At 28.2% G+C, this 18,893-nt stretch overlaps 1 protein-coding gene across 4 annotated transcripts in view; it reads right to left on the bottom strand.

Annotated features, from left to right (window-relative positions):
- The window catches only part of LOC107456354 (uncharacterized), a 177,309-nt gene extending 159,477 nt beyond the window's left edge, over positions 1-17,832 (bottom strand). The window contains exon 1 of one of the 4 annotated variants that reach the window (XM_087159708.1): positions 17,568-17,832. The gene's annotated coding sequence lies outside the window, so the exon portion shown is untranslated. The remainder of the gene's footprint in view (positions 1-17,567) is intronic. The other 3 variants (XM_087159709.1, XM_087159711.1, XM_087159710.1) reach the window with 3 other exon arrangements.
- Between the last annotated feature and the right edge of the window lie 1,061 nt (positions 17,833-18,893).

Here is an 18,893-nt window from a genome sequence, read left to right as displayed (position 1 = left end):
ATGATAATTAAATATTTATGTTCTATGTTTGAGTATTGTTCTTATCTGTGCTATCCTCATCAAAAGCAACACTATGTTCAAATAATAAAATATATTTGAATATTGTTCTTATCTGTTCCGCCCTCCTTAAGAGTAACACTACGTCCAATTATTAAAATATATTTGGATATTGCTCTTATCTGTTCTATTCTCTTCAAAAGTGATACTATGTTCAACTATTTAAAAAAAAAACTGATATAAAATAACATGTAATGGAATTCGGGGCTTCTTGAGCAGACTTTGGAAAACTCTGATTAGAATCCCATTTAATATTCAAACTAAAGTTACTATTGATAAAATTGCAAGGTCATCTCATCACTGCGTAATATTGTCTTTCGTTCTTCAAAAATAACTGATAATAAATTGCCACTGCAGGAAACATTGCTTCCGCTTAAGCGGTTCATTTTGTTTTATTATGACAATGGAGAAAAAAAAAGCCGGTACTAAAGACTTAATATATTTCTACCATTTAGTTTAATTGGTCAACCTGGTTGCAAATTTTTTTAAAGAGAAAACGAAACAAAAAAGTATAAAAATTTTATAATCCTTTATCACTAAAAATAAAAACTAATTGGAATACCACCTCTTTTTTACGTGTTCGGCTTAGTAACCAACAAAACGAGAAATGTCTTTTCATTTTGTAAGTTAGAAGGCTCCGCTATCTGCTTGCTAACCCCAGAAATTGTTTACGTATCTTATTTCACATCCATTTACAGCGGTTAATATAATACAAATCCGAATATAAATAACAGTTAGATGCAGAGTGAGAGAAAAAAGTAAATTAATATTAATTTAATACTCAGTTTTTGTGTATTAAGTGTGAATTTTAAATGTTTATTTGAGTCGCCTTAAAATGTTAGATAATATGAAAAAGCGTTTCATTTTAATTTTTTTTTCCGGAAACTATTCAACTAACTTTTTGTAAAATTTTGACATTTAAAATTATTTAATTTAAAACAATGTAAAAATTAAAAAATCACTATTCCTAATATTTCTCACTTTTTTCGATTATTAAACTAAATCAAAGAAAAGCAAAAATAAATAAGTTTAAAAAAATACTTTTTGCGAGAAATTTTATTTGGGAAAAATAAATTTTATTTATTTTAAAATAATAGTATTTTCACTTCACTCACATAATTATAAATTATCGATGGTTAAAATGTCGGGATCGTATTATCAAGAATGCTGCTGAATTCGCTCAAAGGTATGCTTGAGATCAAGTATCTGATCTTATAAATTAATTAATCGTAATAAACAGCTTAATGTGTCCACCTCGAAGAATTAATGTAATAATTTAGTCCGACAAACTTTATCATAACATAGTAAATTACTAAAAGTAATTTTTTTTTTAAAAATTAGCAAAGCGTATATTTGAAATATAGTTGTTATTATTTTTACCTCATACTCTCAAAAAATTCCATTCATTGAACCATAATAGTGATCACATTTCTTGTTACCTCTTAATAAGTTAACATTGAAAAAGTTTTTCGTTTAAAGGTCCGTTCTCACTGCATGCGATTCACGCATCTGCGATCACCGTCGAGACGAGAGAAAAGGGAACATGATTGGTAAGTTTTCAGCGGGAAAATATATTACACCAATCAGTTTCTCATTCTGGAACAAAAGTGGGAATGTTGTAACTTAGACTGCATATACCTGGGACCAGAGTAATTTGCGCAACTCAGTGAAGAACATTGAGTTAAGTATGTGCAATATATCCTTGTAACACTAAGAACTATAGACAATTTTGATGACTACTTCGGGTTTTCCAGGCATATGCTAGTGAATGTTTTCAGACGTTTTAGTTGCTAAGTAATTTTTTTCTACCAATTTAATTGGAAAATATAATCCTATAGCACTTTCTTCGAAAACTAATACTGATTATTCACAAAATGCCATTTTCTTTCAGATAAATAGCGATTTTTTTTTTTTAAATGCTAGGGCTAACAAAATTTTTAAATAAGTGGATGCGTTTTGTACTTAGAATCAATCTTTGATTCAAGGGATGTGCGACAGGTCTAGTTAGCAGAAAAATATTTCCCTGTGGACTAAGCCACTCAGAATAACTAAAAAAAATTATGTACTCAGTAGAGTAATTTTATGTTCTCAGATATTCCAATAAAATATTATTTGGTATGACACATATAATTAACTACATTTATTTAAGTTTCCGCAGGATGCATGAGATAAAAGTTTTAATTGCAAGAACGTCCAAATTCAATCAACTTACAAACTCAAAGTGAGTGTTATCCATGGAGTAACACCCAATAATCCTAGGTACAACATGCAGTGGTCGAGGTCGTATACAACGATAACATGCTACCATAGAAAAACATCATGTTCATACACCTTGAACAAATTTTCCTTACTTTAAAATGTAATTTGTTTCTGAAATGTATGACAGGAATTGGCACACACAAAAAAAAATTATATTAATGTAGACAAATGCATAAAGTATTTCCTACAAAACCTCTAAGCTACTGGAACAATTAATTTTTGCGAATAATGATAATAATAACAATAATAAAAAAAAAGGCTAATAGGTAGGTACTTAATCGTACTCGCATTAGAGTTGCACAATGGGCTATTGGCGACGGTCTGGGAAACATCCCTGAGGATGATCCCATATGGATGAAAAAATGAACGAAACTTTTAAATCAGTGTAAGGTACAACACTGTCCCTTATTAATTTTAAGAAGAACGATAATTAGGTTCAACACATGATCTGGTAGAAGAAAATTTGAACGACATTGTTTTACAACAAGCACTTACATTTATAACAGTCTAAGAAACATATACAGGGAATGTTTTTCAACAAGAACTTACATCTAAAACAGTCTAAGAAAACATTTACAGGGAATGTTTTTCAACAAGCACTTACATTTAAAACAGTCTAAGAAGACATGTACGGGGAAAAGTACATTTACATGCGAGCCTAAAAACGAATATTTCTGACTGATTTAAAATAGATGAACAAAAATACATCACATTTTATAGAGAATGTCGATAAAATTCAAGCTGTAAGCGATGACAGCTAAACTATTGGTCATAATTTTCAAAAGAGAGAAAAATGATATGGATTTTTGGAGCGCATTTCTAAGCTACTTAAGATAATGACTCTTTCACATTTGAAGTCTGGTTATTAAATAAAGCAATGTCATATCCGGTTTTCACAATTGAATTTTTGACGCAGTTGATTGTATTCTTGGGTAATAAAATAAAATGGAAATAGGAATGTCAATATATGCTTTTTGAGATGAAAAATTTTAGATTTTATTAATAATAAAGGGTGATGAGCAATGCTCTGTAACGAAATGAAAATATGCCTCACTTTCACAAAATTCCGGAATAATTAAATATGATATTGGCATTTCCACTGGCATTCCCCCCCCCCATAATTCCGGTTAATGAAACCAAAATATATGGTTATAAAGCATGCATCCGGTAATTTTTCAGTTCATATGGTAGGTAATGATTTACCAGAAATTCTGGTTTTAAAAAATTATTTTATTTAAAACATATTTAAAATTTTCCGGTTTTTAATTCTTATTTACATTTAGTTCTTATTTACACATTTAGTAAAAAATACAAAATTGAAAATTAAATTTAACCGAATAAATAGTTTTTAAGCTTTTCTCTATGGTATCATGATAAAATTACCAAATTTTACCACATTTATTTACCAAACTGTATCATATATAAAAAAAAAGCGCATTATTATATAGTTAACTTTACCAAAATCATCTCCAAAGCCACTTCGGTAATAATTACATAGCTCTTGGAGCCACATACAAGGTCAATTTTAGTTTGTTTGTAAGCAAGGTAGTTTTGATTAGATTATTTTTTTCTCAGTGTTGGCACAGTTCTGACAAGTAAAATTTATCAGCAAAATCTTTAAAGCTTTTTTCCAGCATTTTAAAAAACGGATTCCATCAAATCATATCTTATTTTATTGTTATGTAGCGTACAAAGTGAAATGATAAGTAATAAATGCTCAAAAACAAATAAAATTTAAATATTTCTTAATTATTGCATTTTATTACAGAATACTGCACAGCACAATTGATTTCAAAAACCCAACAAATATAATTATTATTGTAACACTTGTACAAAGACGTTTCAAGAAACCGTTAAATAGAAGTGTAACACTTTTCTAAGCCCCCCTCCCCCTAACAGTAGGTCCATGGGAAAGGCACAGCAGGTAACCGCAGGTGGCTAGTACCCTTGGAGAAGAGGTAGTACCACTTTAACATTGAAGCAAAGTATCGACAACTTTAAAACCATAATACGGTATAATCATGGGGTAAATTTGAACTCTGTTAAAGTTCAAGTTGAAGTAAATATCCTGTAATTAAGCTTAAGAAGTACGATGATAATATCGTTCTAGTTTGCATTGTATTGATGTAGCAAAAAATTGAACGATGCTATGGTTCAATCAGCTTAAAAACTTCTAACTTTGAATATAATAATATTGTATTGCATTAATGATATGATATGATATAATTTAATATTAAATTTGAGGTACAATTTAAATAATGTATATGAGGTTTAAAACACTTAAATGTTATTTAGCGTAAAATAGAGATAAGGGGCCGTCCATAAATGATGCAACTTTTTTCAATGTTTTTAACCCCTTTTCTTCGACACAAAATGTTACACTTTACCTTACACCCTACGCTTTAGTCAAATGCAGGGTTGTCATGTTTTTACCCAACCGGAAAAAAAACCCCACGTTTTCTAAGTGCATTTTATTTTTAACAAATTAGCTCTAGATATGAAGTTTATAATAAAATAAATTACCAACTACATACATTGAAATATTTATTTTTCATTACTTCTATATTTTGAGCTTTAAAACATTAAATGTACCATTTTAAAAACACATATTGTTAGAAACGGCAAACAGTGTACTAAGTTATTTGATATATTAATTCACAATACAAGAGAAACTAATGTTATAACAAGATACAAAGTATAATATTTATAAATCCCGATTCAGTAAAATAGGGATATTATTCATAAAATTTTTTTTAAATACTTTTTTCCGGACCTGTGAGTCTTATTACATGTTTGAAATGATCCTTTTAAAATATAGCATCTTGTACCTTTTATCTGCAGAAATACTTGTTCTAGAATTCTTTTCTGATATACTCCTTGTTGTTGAAATACAAGAGCTTTATTTAGCAACTTTCTTTCATTGTACATAACATAGGGCATAATTACACAATTGGAAAAGTGATGCAATGCATTATTTCATAAATAAAGTTTCACGATAAAAATTAATTAAAAAATTGATGTTTTTGATTTGAATTAAAATAAAAAGTTTATTTCTTAACTTAAACATTTAGTAGGTTTTCATAATTCTTAAACAAAACATGTAAATCCTGCAAAGATAATCGGACCCTATTACTGTCAATAAAAATATTATTGCTAAATTATCAATGTAAATTACATAAATAATAAAATGTGTTAATAAGTATCGTTATTAATGGCTTCAATTAATAATCAAACCAAAGGTTGCAGCAAAACATACTCAAAGACTATAAAAAAAAAAATTTAAAAAATGATGAATAACTCAATTAAGTTTAAAAAAACTCAATGAAATCCTGCAAAGTTTTTAACAAACTTGTCACATGCCACGTTATTATATCAACATATAGCAATTCAGAAACCTCATATGGCAACAACACGTGTTATAGATTATGCTTCAAATTTCATTTTTAAACTTAAACAATTTGTTTTAATAACAATTTTTAGCATAAAAATAACAGTGGTTAGGTGTGTACTTATTTTAATGAAAAATTATTAGAAAAGAAAAAAAATGAGTAAAGAAAAATATTTATTCTGCTGGCTTCAAATTTATATCCAAAATGTGTTACGGAGCCAATATCCACCTCTTCAAGCGTGGAATCATTAATGGATGACCCCTAAAATTGACTGATCGCATGTTTAAAAACACATAATCACTGGAAGTAATAAAAACAAAAATGAAGCCGTTTAAATATTACGTAAGCATATTTTTGAAAACCCCTCTCCCCTCAATAAAAATTAGCAAATCCCTAACACTTTCCTACACTTATGTAAGAAAGTTGCAGCCTTCCTTGTAATGGTTTTTGCTTTAACTTCTGCTGTCATAATCTAGTTCTAGGATTAAATTCACATAAAAAACGCAACTTTGTAAAATTTAAGTTTCAATTTTTATGAAATTTTGAATAGAATATTCTTCGAAAATCTGTTGACCTCTGAATTTCTTCAACAAAATTTCTTTCTAATATTTTCATTCCCCAACTTTTATTTCAGATTTAAAATTTTACCCGGTGTAATTTTTCGTTAATTTTTTTCTTTCTCCTTTTTAAGAAAATTTTAAAAATAAGTGGATTTGGATGTCATACGTAAGCATTGCATTGTTCATATCCCTCCTCCCCCTATTAGGTGCTTACATAATATTTTAATGGTCCTTGTGACAGATATTCTGATATTACAAGCGCAACTATTCTTTCCAAAAGGAAAAAGAAAAAAGCTATGCTTACACATTTTTTATACATTTATAATAATCTATCATAATACAAATAAATTTTTTATATTACAATATATTTAAAAAAAATTTTTTGATGAATTTAAAATGCTATGAGCTTAAAATAATATTGAACTTCCCGATAAAATACTTCATTATTTATAAAATCATGCAAGAATGATGTATTCACATCAATATAGAAAGCACGTCAAAAAATATGTACAATATCTGAGATTGATTCATTTTATTTTAATTTTTGAAGCAGATAGCTGAACATAGGTCAAACCTACTTCGTCTCCCCTACTAACTATCTATCTAATTTTTAGTCACTAAAAATTAAAAATTATCCGCTGGTTTTATCATAACAATAAAACATCGTTACTTGATATACTTTAAGGTTAAATACTATGTAGTTTCAAACTCGCAGTTTTTTTATCAAATCGATTATTTATTTATACAGCAAATTAATAAATAAACTAAAGAAATAAATAAAAAGGGGAAATAATAAACTGAGTAAATATTTTGATATTCGGTCAAGGGTTCCAAATATCGAATAGAAACTACACTTTTTACAACCCTCTTCAATGACATACTACTATATTTGCGTAAATTAAAAATTTTAAGAATTAAAATTATTATTAATACTAATTATATTATTAAGAATAAGATAACTTATTTTTAACACTTTGTTTAATCCAATTTTAGCAAAGTTAAAAAGAAACCTCCCAAAAAAATTATTTAAATGAAATAAATATATACGATAAAACTCAAAAATAAAGATATAAAATATACATGGATCAATCATTAAATAATTTTTATTTTAAATAGAGACGCATTACCAGCTGTTGTTAGGAAAAAATCGTTTTCACGAGAATAAACTTCATTAGTATTTAAAACTGATGTTTTCAGCAAGCGATATTTTAAGAGTCATTGAATATATTTGTGGAACGTTTCATTAAGCTTTTCAGGATGTGTTGATAAAAGATCGTTATTTAGAGCAAAAAAGTTATTTTTTATAATTAGTCTAGAACATATTGTTGGACAGACTAAAAAATAATTGATGAGCGTAAGTCTTATACGATTATATTCTTTGTTTGTATAAAGTTTAGTAAATTTATACCATTTTTTTAATTTATATTTTTGCTTAAACCAATAGCTATTCATCTACAGTTAGCATAACTACAATGATTTTTTTCTCTACCTTGTACAAGTTAAGTATTTAAATGCTCAAAATTTACAGTATTAGAGGTGATTGTGAGTCCAACTCAAAAATCCTGAAAATTTCTTGAGTAAAATCATTAATGACGCATTTCAAAAAATTTATGTCTTCATAAATTTAAATCATTGATATTTTCAAAACATTAAATTCTAAATAAATTACATACAGCATAATTTAAATGAATAATTATGCATAAGTTTACTTTTATCTCTAATCACATTTATTATTCTATCAGAAAAAAAATATTTGCAAATAAAAGATGCCAAGTATAAATTCTAATTCTAATATTTTTAAATAAAATATACAAGAACTTTTATACATAAATGTGATCGATGATTTCTTGACAGTTTGGACCTAGGATTTCCGGAAACTTCCGGAGCACAATTAGGGAAAAATCCGGAAACCCGGATTTTTCCGGAGCACAATCACCTCTGTATTATTCTAATTAATATTTATATAATTTAAAAGTTGCCCATATTAAAATTTAAACGATACATCCCATAAAAAGATGATTTTTGATGAGTCAAAACTTAAAAACTACGAAAAACTTTCCTGATCTTTAAAATAGCAGTAAATGCATTTTCTTATACAGTGGCGGTATTGTACAAGTATAGTCGATACATGAGTGAAGTTGGCATATGCGTAAGCAGGAAATTTGGCGAAAATGTCGCCAAGTTGACACCGAATAGTTTCTTATCGTATTAAGCACATATTTAATGGAAATTAAAACAATAAGTTAAATTTTACTTTTTTTAAAAAAAATATCGAAATTAATGTGTTTTTTTTAGCACAAACGATTAAAAGCAATCGTGGCACAATCTATTCACAAAAATAAACTGCACGCCATTTTTTCGGCGTTAGCGAATTTATTAGTACCGTATTATCAATTAAAATTATCACAATAATGAACGGTGGGAGTCTGGGAGTATAATTATAATACTAAACTCGGTAGAGCTAATTATGAATTATTTATAAAGAAATAGCAATACTATATTATAGATAAAGAGAATATAGAATAAAATTGTTTTTAAAATACTAATACAACTTTTTTGTGTTGTGTGGAAATATCATACACAGAAATGAAATTGAACAATAATTCTTATTTATTCTACTTATTAATAAGAATTCCCCACCATAGACGAATGAAACTACCAATAAATCTATAGTTTATTCTTTATTTCAATTTTCTGAAAATGTAAAATATAATTCACTGTGTCGGCTTGTTTGCTCCTATTTTTTGCTTAAATAAAAGTTTTCAAATGTAAATAAAAATCAAACAAGAATATACTTGAATAACTTAATAATTAAAATTTCAAGAAGATAAAAATTTTGTATAAGAGCAAATCTACCACTCACGAATAACATGTTTGCAAACTTAAAAAGCTTATAACAAGGGCTGCAGGTTTGTCGCGGCGCGAATTTCCGCGAAATTGTCATCTTTTTTCCTAAAATCCGCGAATTTCTCAATATGTCTTGACTTGTGCGAAAATTGCTTTTTGATTTTTTTTAATTTATTATTTTTATTAAACAGAAATTTTTATTTTCCTGAACCTTAAATTGAACATGTAAAATTGATTAGATATTTAGGGGAGTGAATCAATAGCAAAATGACATGAAAATAGTTCAGAGATAAGAGATAATCACTATCTCGTCAACTAAGGTGGTCTTTCTACACCAAAGGAGGGTAATTAACTTCCTGAAATCAGTAAGAGTACAAAAGAAATTGGAATCACAAAAGAAGGAAAATGTTATCAGAGGTCTGTCCAGACATTTTGTGAAAGGTCCGTTTTTCGTGAAATTGTGAAAAAATTACTCACATTCTTTCAACCAGGGTCCGCTTTTATGAATTTGTGCAAATAGGGTCCGTTATTGCAAAAAAAAAACTTTTTTAAGGAGTTTTTAAATTGTAAAGACATACAAGATTATGCTCAACACTGTAAAATTGTAATTAAAAAAATTAAATTTTAAAAAATAAACAACAATTGCTGCTTCTAAATTAGAGATGCAACATACAAATATTTGGTATTTAGCCTATACTGCTGAACGCAGAATATCAATTTCGGACGAATAATGGAAGAATCGTCTGCCGAAGACGAAACTGAATTCGTTTACATCCATCTTTCTTGTTTTCTGCCCTGGAAAGGGTTTATTCGATTAACAAAATAATAATGAAGATAAACAAATTTGTGAAGGGTCCGATTAAAAGAAAAATCATTTTGTGAAGGGTCCGTTTTTAAGTTAAAATATTTTGTGAAGGGTCCGTTTTTAAGTTAAAATATTTTGTGAAGGGTCCGTTTTAAGGTTAAAATATTTTGTGAAGGGTCCGTTAACGGACCCAAATTTCTTCTAAACAGACCCCTGGTTATAAATCAAATCTTAGACAGAAAAATTGTTATACATGCTATTGCACTGGGCAATGAAATTTCTACTGCCTTTCTACATATGCAGTTAATTTTTCCTAGACGACTTCTTGTGATTTCTTAAATATGGATCAGTTTCTAGATGAAGGGGGGGGGACTAGTAGTTAGTAGGGACTTGTATCTAGTAGTTTGAATGTAGATTGTTTGAGTTTTCACAGCAATTACTTCTTACAAAGCAACGGGTCAAGGAATTGCGCGTTGGTGAAGGAAAATTGATCGAGTTTTGGAAATCAAAGACCGAAAGCTCCGAAATTGGCAAAAGTGGCAATTCGAAGTTTGTCGGTGCCTAAAAACAGCTTCGACGCAGAAAGATCGTTTTCTAAGTATAAAAATATATTAAGTGATGAAAGACGAAGGATAAATGAGAATAATCTGACAATGTACAATACTTTGTACCAAAATTCTGTTCATTTAAATAAAAATATTAATATTGCTTGAAATTCAAAGAAATACTTTTGTTGTGTATTTCTAAGCTTTTTTTATTATTCGCGCAATTTTTGTCTTTTGCATCATTTATATAATAAATTTTTTTATGTTTAGAATTTGTGTAATTTTCAAAATTTCCCGCGAATTTGGGGTCTTTTTTCCCGCGACAAACTTGCAGCCCTACTTATAACTCAGTAAAAAAGTTTTAATTATAATTTTTGTGGAATTTTATTAGTTATATTTTTTGTGAAAATAAGTTTTAATGTCATTTAGATTTACTTCACTTTTAAGAAACATTTAAAAATTAAAATAAATAAATAAAAAGGTATAAGGACATAATATATTGTGTCCCGTCCGCAATACCCGTTTTTTAAATTGAAAGTTACTAAAACTTGGAGTAAGGGATACCAAAGGATACCAAAACTTTTTTTTTTAACCGTGTTACATGCTTTTTAAAATCTACAAATATGACATTCTTAAATGGTGTAACTGCCAATAAATATTCAGACGAGAAATGAGACCACCCAGAAATATTGTTTTTCTGGGTAGGACGTATTTTGTGGAGCCTCACGAACACAACAATGTTATCAGATTGGAGCTAAACAAGAGAGGATATGAAAGAAAGATGTAAAAATTTAGCTTCTTAAACCAACACGAAAGAGTGATAAACTTCTCAAATTTTTTTAGGGGGTTAGTAAATATCGTTCCCAGCTGCCTCTCTTATTTCCTTCTAAAATGGGAGCCGGAGATAAGCGAAGAAAGGAAACAGGAAGGGCGATTTTTATTTATTTAGTGTACTTTAAAAGCGATTATTTGAGAACTTAAAGCTTTAAAGTTTCATAATTTATTTTAGAAAGCAATAGCAATATTAAATAACGATGATTTGAAAACACAGACTTTCAAAATGGTAGGTAAGGTAAGATCACGTATGGAGACATCAGTTTTAAAAAATATAGTCATCAAATAAGTGTTCTTGTCCAAAGAGGATAGAACAAACATTGAAACATTGTTCTAAGGACAACATGAGTCTAAACGCAAATTTTTGGTATTCAGACACTGGGGAGCGTACCTGTTTATAGAATGCAGGGGTCTGTCCAGACATTTTGTGAAAGGTCCGTTTTTCGTGAAATTGTGAAAAAATTACTCACATTCTTTCAACCAGGGTCCGCTTTTACGAATTTGTGCAAATAGGGTCCGCTTTTTGCAAAAAAAATTTTTTTACAAGGAGTTTTTAAATTGTGAAGACATACAAGATTATGCTCAACACTGTAAAATTATAATTAAAAAAATTAAATTTTAAAAAATAAACAACAATTGCTGCTTATAAATTAGAGATACAACATACAAATATTTGGTATTTAGCCTATACTGCTGAACGCAGAATATTAATTTCGGACGAATAATGGAAGAATCGTCTGCCGAAGACAAAACTTAATTCGTTTACATCCATCTTTCTTGTTTTATGCCCTGGAAAGGGTTTATTCGATTAACAAAATAATAATGAAGATAAGCAAATTTGTGAAGGGTCCGATTAAAAGAAAAATCATTTTGTGAAGGGACCGTTTTTAAGAAAAGATATTTTGTGAAGGGTCCGTTAACGGACCCAAATTTCTTCTAAACAGACCCCTGGAATGGGAACTCTGTCTCTGTAATTTTATTTGTGCATTATTCATTTTAGCATTAACTCAAGCGCTCTCATTGTTTTTTTGTTCAGAAATGTTGTTTATTTTAATGCACTGTTGAAAATAATAATTACAGTTAGACTGCATTAGAGTTGTCGCAGCAGGATTACAAAACATTAGACAGTCAAAACAGTTATTTATATAGTTATTATAGTTATTTATCAGTCAAAACATCACGACAAATTTGGCGATAAATATCTTCTAAACTAAAAACAAGTTACTGCATTGAGCAATTTTTTTTTCCTTATCGTAGTTTATTAACTTCTTAATTCAGTTAAAAAAAAACGCAACAATACGAAAGAACAGATTATATTACCAAAGTGCCAATTGTTAGAGAAAATAGCTTGATTATGGGAAATCTTGATTGCTAAATGATGGCCACTAGTAATATCATCATTTTCATTGCCAAATGATGCTAAACACAGTTAAATCTTTTCTTCTTTTTCTTTCTTTCATTTAGGATAAGTTAAATTTTAAATATATTTTTTAAATAAGTTAAACTTCTTAAAATGTTTTTCTTATTTTCATTGCAAGTAAGGACAATAAATAATATAATACTAATAATAAAAAAGAAATTCTTTTGCCTTTTTATTGCCAAAGTATGCCTTATAGGTTTTTTTTTCTTCCCGCATGATAGCGTTGATTTTAAAAGATTAGTACCGATTCATTGATTACCGTCATTATAATTATTTATGATTTTTATTTTCTTCCATCTCGTTCAGAAAACTTGTATTCAGTTAGTAATAAGTAAAATAAATGACTTTTTTAATCAATTAAGAAATAAAAATGGGAAATATAAAATCGCATGACTACATAAATAAACTCTTAATTAAATAAAACATTTAGAAATACAGTCTTAGTCATAGTTTTTTGGAAACTTTATCGAGTTCTTAATAAAAATTCGGATATAATACTAATAAAAACGGATATAATACTAACATTATAATAAAAAATTAATTTTTTTTCAATAATTACCATTACTTAAAAAAACGATTCTTAAGCCTAATAAAAACCCTCGTAACTATTTAGTTCTGTGATTTCAGGATTCATGAAATAATTCTAGGTACATGTTTTGAAAAATGGTATTGGAACACTTGAGCAAAACTTATTATTTTACTTATAAATGAATAATTGAACATGTCAGTAACTCTATTAGAAGACCAATATCTAAATATAGTTCTTTTACAAGCAGAGGAATGTAGGATCCATCTTTTAATAGAATAATCATATAAAATGGTATCCTAATTAAAATTAACTTAACAAAAACATATCAACTTTTTTCCGACGCCTTTTTTTAAATAAAATTCATGCATTTATGCTTACTCTAAAATGCAAATTTTCAATTTTACATATGAATTAGTTGTGGAAGTAATAAAAAGTTTGAAAAATATTTTGATGCACGTACCACCCACAATTAGTCAGTACAAATTTATGCGATGGTTTTAAAAATCTAAAAATTATAAATTTTTTTGAAAAAGCCATAATAAAAGCCTTATAGGTCATAATTTGAAGAAGAAAAAAATAGAAACACTATAAGTTTCTCTCTTTTGGTATTATAAACAGAGGAAAAAATATGGTCAAAACTACCAGAGTATGATAAAATTTACCATGTTTCTGGCTCTATGGGAACACCAAATAGCTCAATGAATTTTACCCGGTCGGATTTACGCAATGATTTTTATGGGGTCTTCTTATGGAGTCTCACAAAATCTTCGTAAATATATACTATGGTTCCCTACATCAAAAAAATTAAGAAATCCTGCTTTAAAGCAGGGAATAAAAACCATTTATTCGGTTAAATTTACTATACAGTTTTGTATTTTTTATCAAATGTGTAGCATAAATAAGAACTATAATTTTGAATCAAAAAATTACCAAATGAATGTTTTACATATATTTTGGTTTAATTAATCAGAATTATGGTATTATTACCAGAATTGTCACCGTACGGCAATTTTACCAGAATATTTTTACTCCACGTAAGTGTATTGCAAAATATAGATATTTTTTCCAATAAGTAAAATTTCGCCTGTTGTTTCATTTTAGTTCCTGCATAATTTTTTTCTTCTTGGGGAAAATGATTGAGCAAAGAAACTTGATTGAAATAAGACCTAAACATTCGATTCATAAAATGAACAAAATCCCTGTAGGTTTTAATATAATAAACTCTTTAATATTATTTGTGCAGAAGTCGCTCAACTTCCATAAAAAAAGTTTGAAAAATCTAATAATAATTCTGTGAAAATATGGTCCTATTTTTATCATTTTCTGAAGAATCTACTCTTAATGTTGTGAATTTTTAGAAAATAAGGTCCTATATTGTGATTTTGCGAAAAATAGCAAAATCGTTAGGTTTGCCCAGTCTTTTTGAAAAAGTTTGTTTTTGCGAATTTGTAGAGATACTGTTAATAATTTTCTAAATTAGAATAGATTTTTTTTCTTTCACGGTCCTGTTTTTGTGAATGTGTAATAAATAAGATACTATTTTTGTAATGAAAAAAAAAAAAAAAAAAAAAAAAAAAAAAAAAAACATGTTTTTCAATGAGTTGCGTATTGAAGGCGATGTCCTCCTGTCTTGATGACTATCACATTATACTCTTCAGATTTATTTCTTTGATGGTTCGTTCATGTTTGAGTTCATATCAGAATTATTATTTATCAATCGGTTTTTTCAGGTTTGTGTCAGAAATGCTTTAAATTTAAAGCTTCTTTGGAAATTGAAGACATAAGGGGTTTTTAGGTTTGTGTCAGAAATGCTTTATATTTAAAGCTTCTTCGGAAATTGAAGACATAAATTGATTTACTGAGGTTTTGTGATATAAATACGCCTTGTAAACGCAACTTTTCACATATAGGTGCTTCAAATTCGTAATTTAAATTTTTTTCCCCCTCACTTTACCCTGAGCAGATCTAAAAACTAAAATCATGTTTAAACTCTAGAAATTATCATTCAACACTATTTTTGACAATGTATTAAAGGATAAAACTCATTCAATAAAATACAAACGTAAAAATTTGTTTAAAATGAAAATCAAATGTATGAACGTGCATCGCTGTAAAAAAGCATTCTGCCCGTACTTAATGCTACACCACTCTTACAATGATTTACTATGAAATAAATTTGAGTTGTCAGGTGAAAAATGTTATGCATAAATAAAACATAAAATTATGAAATATAAAAATTTTACTGTTCGTCATTTCACGTATGACATAACATGCAGAACCAGAATAACAAAAAATGCTCCCAACCTAAGGATTATGTTGTTGATATTTTTCCGATTATTTACTTTTTTAAATATTTTAATCTAAATCTGTGTTTATTTTAATAAAAATTGTGATGAATAACTAATTTATATTCTAGTATTCAGTTTGCTGGTTGAATTAACTTCTCATGATACAGTCAAAAATCATTATATATTTAGTTAAATTATTATTTTAACAAATTGAGCAAGGATATATTTATTGTTCCTTAAATTCTAAATAAAAAAAACCGAATTGATTTTTTTCTTTTTCAGAATGTAAAGTGATATTTACTACAGTAGGAATGCCTCATTTAACACCTTAAACAACTTAACACAACGAACGTGAATCGAGTGAACATTTCACAAATCAAACCCAGGTGAAAAGTCAGATTTCCAAAACTTACAAATGAAAAAGATAAATAAATCTATAATAAATACAAAAACAAAACAGTCAATTATTTACATTTTTAAATTGTGACTATATTTTCAAACGTAATTGCTTTGGGTAATCAGACAGACCGTAAATCCAAATATCCTTCAGATTTTATATAAACTATGTAATGTAATAAATTACATTTACATGATAACAAATAATTTGTAACAACATCAAATTATTATCTGCAATTGATTAAAAAGTAAATCACATCCTCAGAATTTAAGTGACGTAAAAAAATTAGAGTAATTAATATTTAATTTTCTGAATTTTTCCTTAATTTTTAGCTTTAATAAATGCGTTTAAATTAAATGATGCAATAAATTATACAGGATATCATATTTTAATAATAAATATTAATTAATTGTTAATTATATAAAATAATTGTTAGCAATTAATTAATAATTAAGAGTTATTAATAACTGTTATTTTTTTTTCCTTTGGGAAAAGTAATCACGGAATTTAGGGGTGTACAACTTACAGCTTGGGAATACAGTACACGTTTGTTCAATCTATTTGTGCAACCCAGAAAATATATGAAAAACTACTCAAGAAAAATTTGTATTGAATTATTCTTCAAATTTCAATATATTATCAAAAAACGTAGAATTTATAAAAATGATATTCTTAAATGCAGATGTATGAGTTCGAGTAACAAGATTAAAATCTGTTGCCTTTTAAATTTTTGGTAACCAAAAAAATTTAGAAAAAAACTTAATCCAAGGATTTATTTAAAAAGTTTAAGTGGCTTATCTATATAGTAAAAAAACTGAACTTTTGGATTAAGTAAAAAGCTGAACTGAAACTTTTTATCACAGGAAAATTTTTTTCCACCATTTAATTTTATTAAGGACAAGCTCTTTATTTTAATATATGTAAATGAGACTAATAATGTTTGTTTTTTTATCTTTTACTCAAAATTTAATATATGCTTTGTCTTTAATTTTCAGCCAGAGATTTTAATATTTTTCTTATTAAACAAAAAAAAACAATCTATTGTTAATTGACATAAAAACGGAATTAATTCATAGCGGCTTGCAAAAATTAGTTTTTTCCGAAACACCTTCTTGAATGCGCACATTTAATAAAGTTTTAATCAAAAGAAATATTAAATAAGAGAGAGGAAATCATTTATTTAAGATATTTCTTTTTAACTTAATAAACAAATGTCAATAATAAAAAATATTAGTTTCTATTGCAACCAATGAATATGCAATAACAAGCGTCTCATAGAACTTAGATGATAGAGGATAAATAATATATCCACTTGTTTTGAATAGTTTATGGGGGTGTGACAGAGATCGAACCAGCGTTTAAACTATGCGTAGGAATCATGTTTAAACTAAACAAAAACCCTAACTTTTTTTTCCCTCTCTTCTTTGCCCGTTTCGAACCAGCTGCTCACGAAGAACCCTAACCCTACCCCCGCCGCCACCTACCCATTTCTACGCACAAACTCACACATCGGTGCGCACACCCCGAAAATTCGTCACCTCGCGATTTTCGCCGCTTCACTCAAAAACAAAGCGCAATCATTACAAATTAAATTAAAACAAAAAATTTTGATATTAGTCATAAAATTAATTTGTTACCTGTGACATTAATGAATATCCACAAACGTGCCCAGAAGCGGTCTTCTAGAACGAAGTCGTAGCGAACGTGTCCTTTAAGATGGCGATGGACTCGACTGCTGTGTGGTTGGTAGCCCGTTCGCGTGGCGGTTAGGGTTGCCACAATAGGAAGAGAAAGCTTCGCCAATAATGATGTTTTCGGAGCCGGGTGTATCGTATCAGATTAAGTTCTCCAAAATATTCTCACCCACGCGACGCTCCACCCCCCATCATCTCTCAAAGGAAATCGCGAGTGAGAGAAAACAAATGTTTCAACTACAAATCACGAGAAATTTAAAATTTTTGTGACTGTGTCAAATAATATTGAAGGTTCGCCTTCCTGATTGGATAATTCGGAGCTGTGGAGTCGGTAGTTGAAATGTATGTCTCCGGACTCTTTTTGAGTGCACGACTCCGACTCTATTAAAATTTTTCTGACCGAGAGCTTATTCTGTTACTAAGTTATTGATAATTTCAAATAATACATCTCATTTATTTTATGTACAATTAGATTTAAAAAGCAGATTAGATTTGGAATAAATATTGGAAAAATGCGGGAAACATTTCTAAATCCAGAAAAGTAGTTTACAATTTATTTATTATCGTCAAACTAACTCTGAGGCTTAACTGAGCTAAACATTGGGTCTTTTACTTTTTGAAAACGTAAAAAAAAAAATAATAAAACTAACGACATCATTTTTCAAAAGCGAGTGAAACTACTTGATTTACCCCGTCTGCCAAAGGTCCCTAGTATTAGAATACATCTTTACATTGCTCTATATTCCTGATTTTTAACTGCGAAACCTTGTAATACATTCAAGAATAAAAACAAGCTATCAAATTTGCTCAGTTGATCGCTGCACTCGAAAGAGCAGAGAAAATAAGTAAAAATTCTTCTAACCACTTGCAGCTAAAAGTATCTTTTATTATATGTAATTCCTTGAATCTTAAACTTATTCAGTAGTACAAATTAGACTCTTTAATTCCAATTCAGAACTTTTAACTGAAAATACAGAACTTCTAAGTGAAATATTTTCAATTTATCCAATTATAGCCTAATAGAATATTTTTTAATTAATTAGGTAATTGGCAGAACCAAATTGCATAAGTATCTTGACTAGAATATTTTATAATCAAGATACTTATATACAGTGCAGTGTATCTAACCAGTTGCTGATTTTTTATTTGCCCAATTCAAAATTTAGGGTCAAAGAATATAATAATACTCGAAAATATAATAACAATAAAAATCTAGATTACTAAATAAAAAAATTAATGATTTCGAAAATTATTAATTTATAAAAGTTT

Source organism: Parasteatoda tepidariorum, chromosome 3 (assembly GCF_982258835.1).
Source record: "Parasteatoda tepidariorum strain Cologne lab strain chromosome 3, Ptep-v5.0, whole genome shotgun sequence".
NCBI classification, from domain to species: Eukaryota; Metazoa; Arthropoda; class Arachnida; order Araneae; family Theridiidae; genus Parasteatoda; species Parasteatoda tepidariorum.
This window is presented reverse-complemented; position numbering and strand designations above follow the sequence as displayed.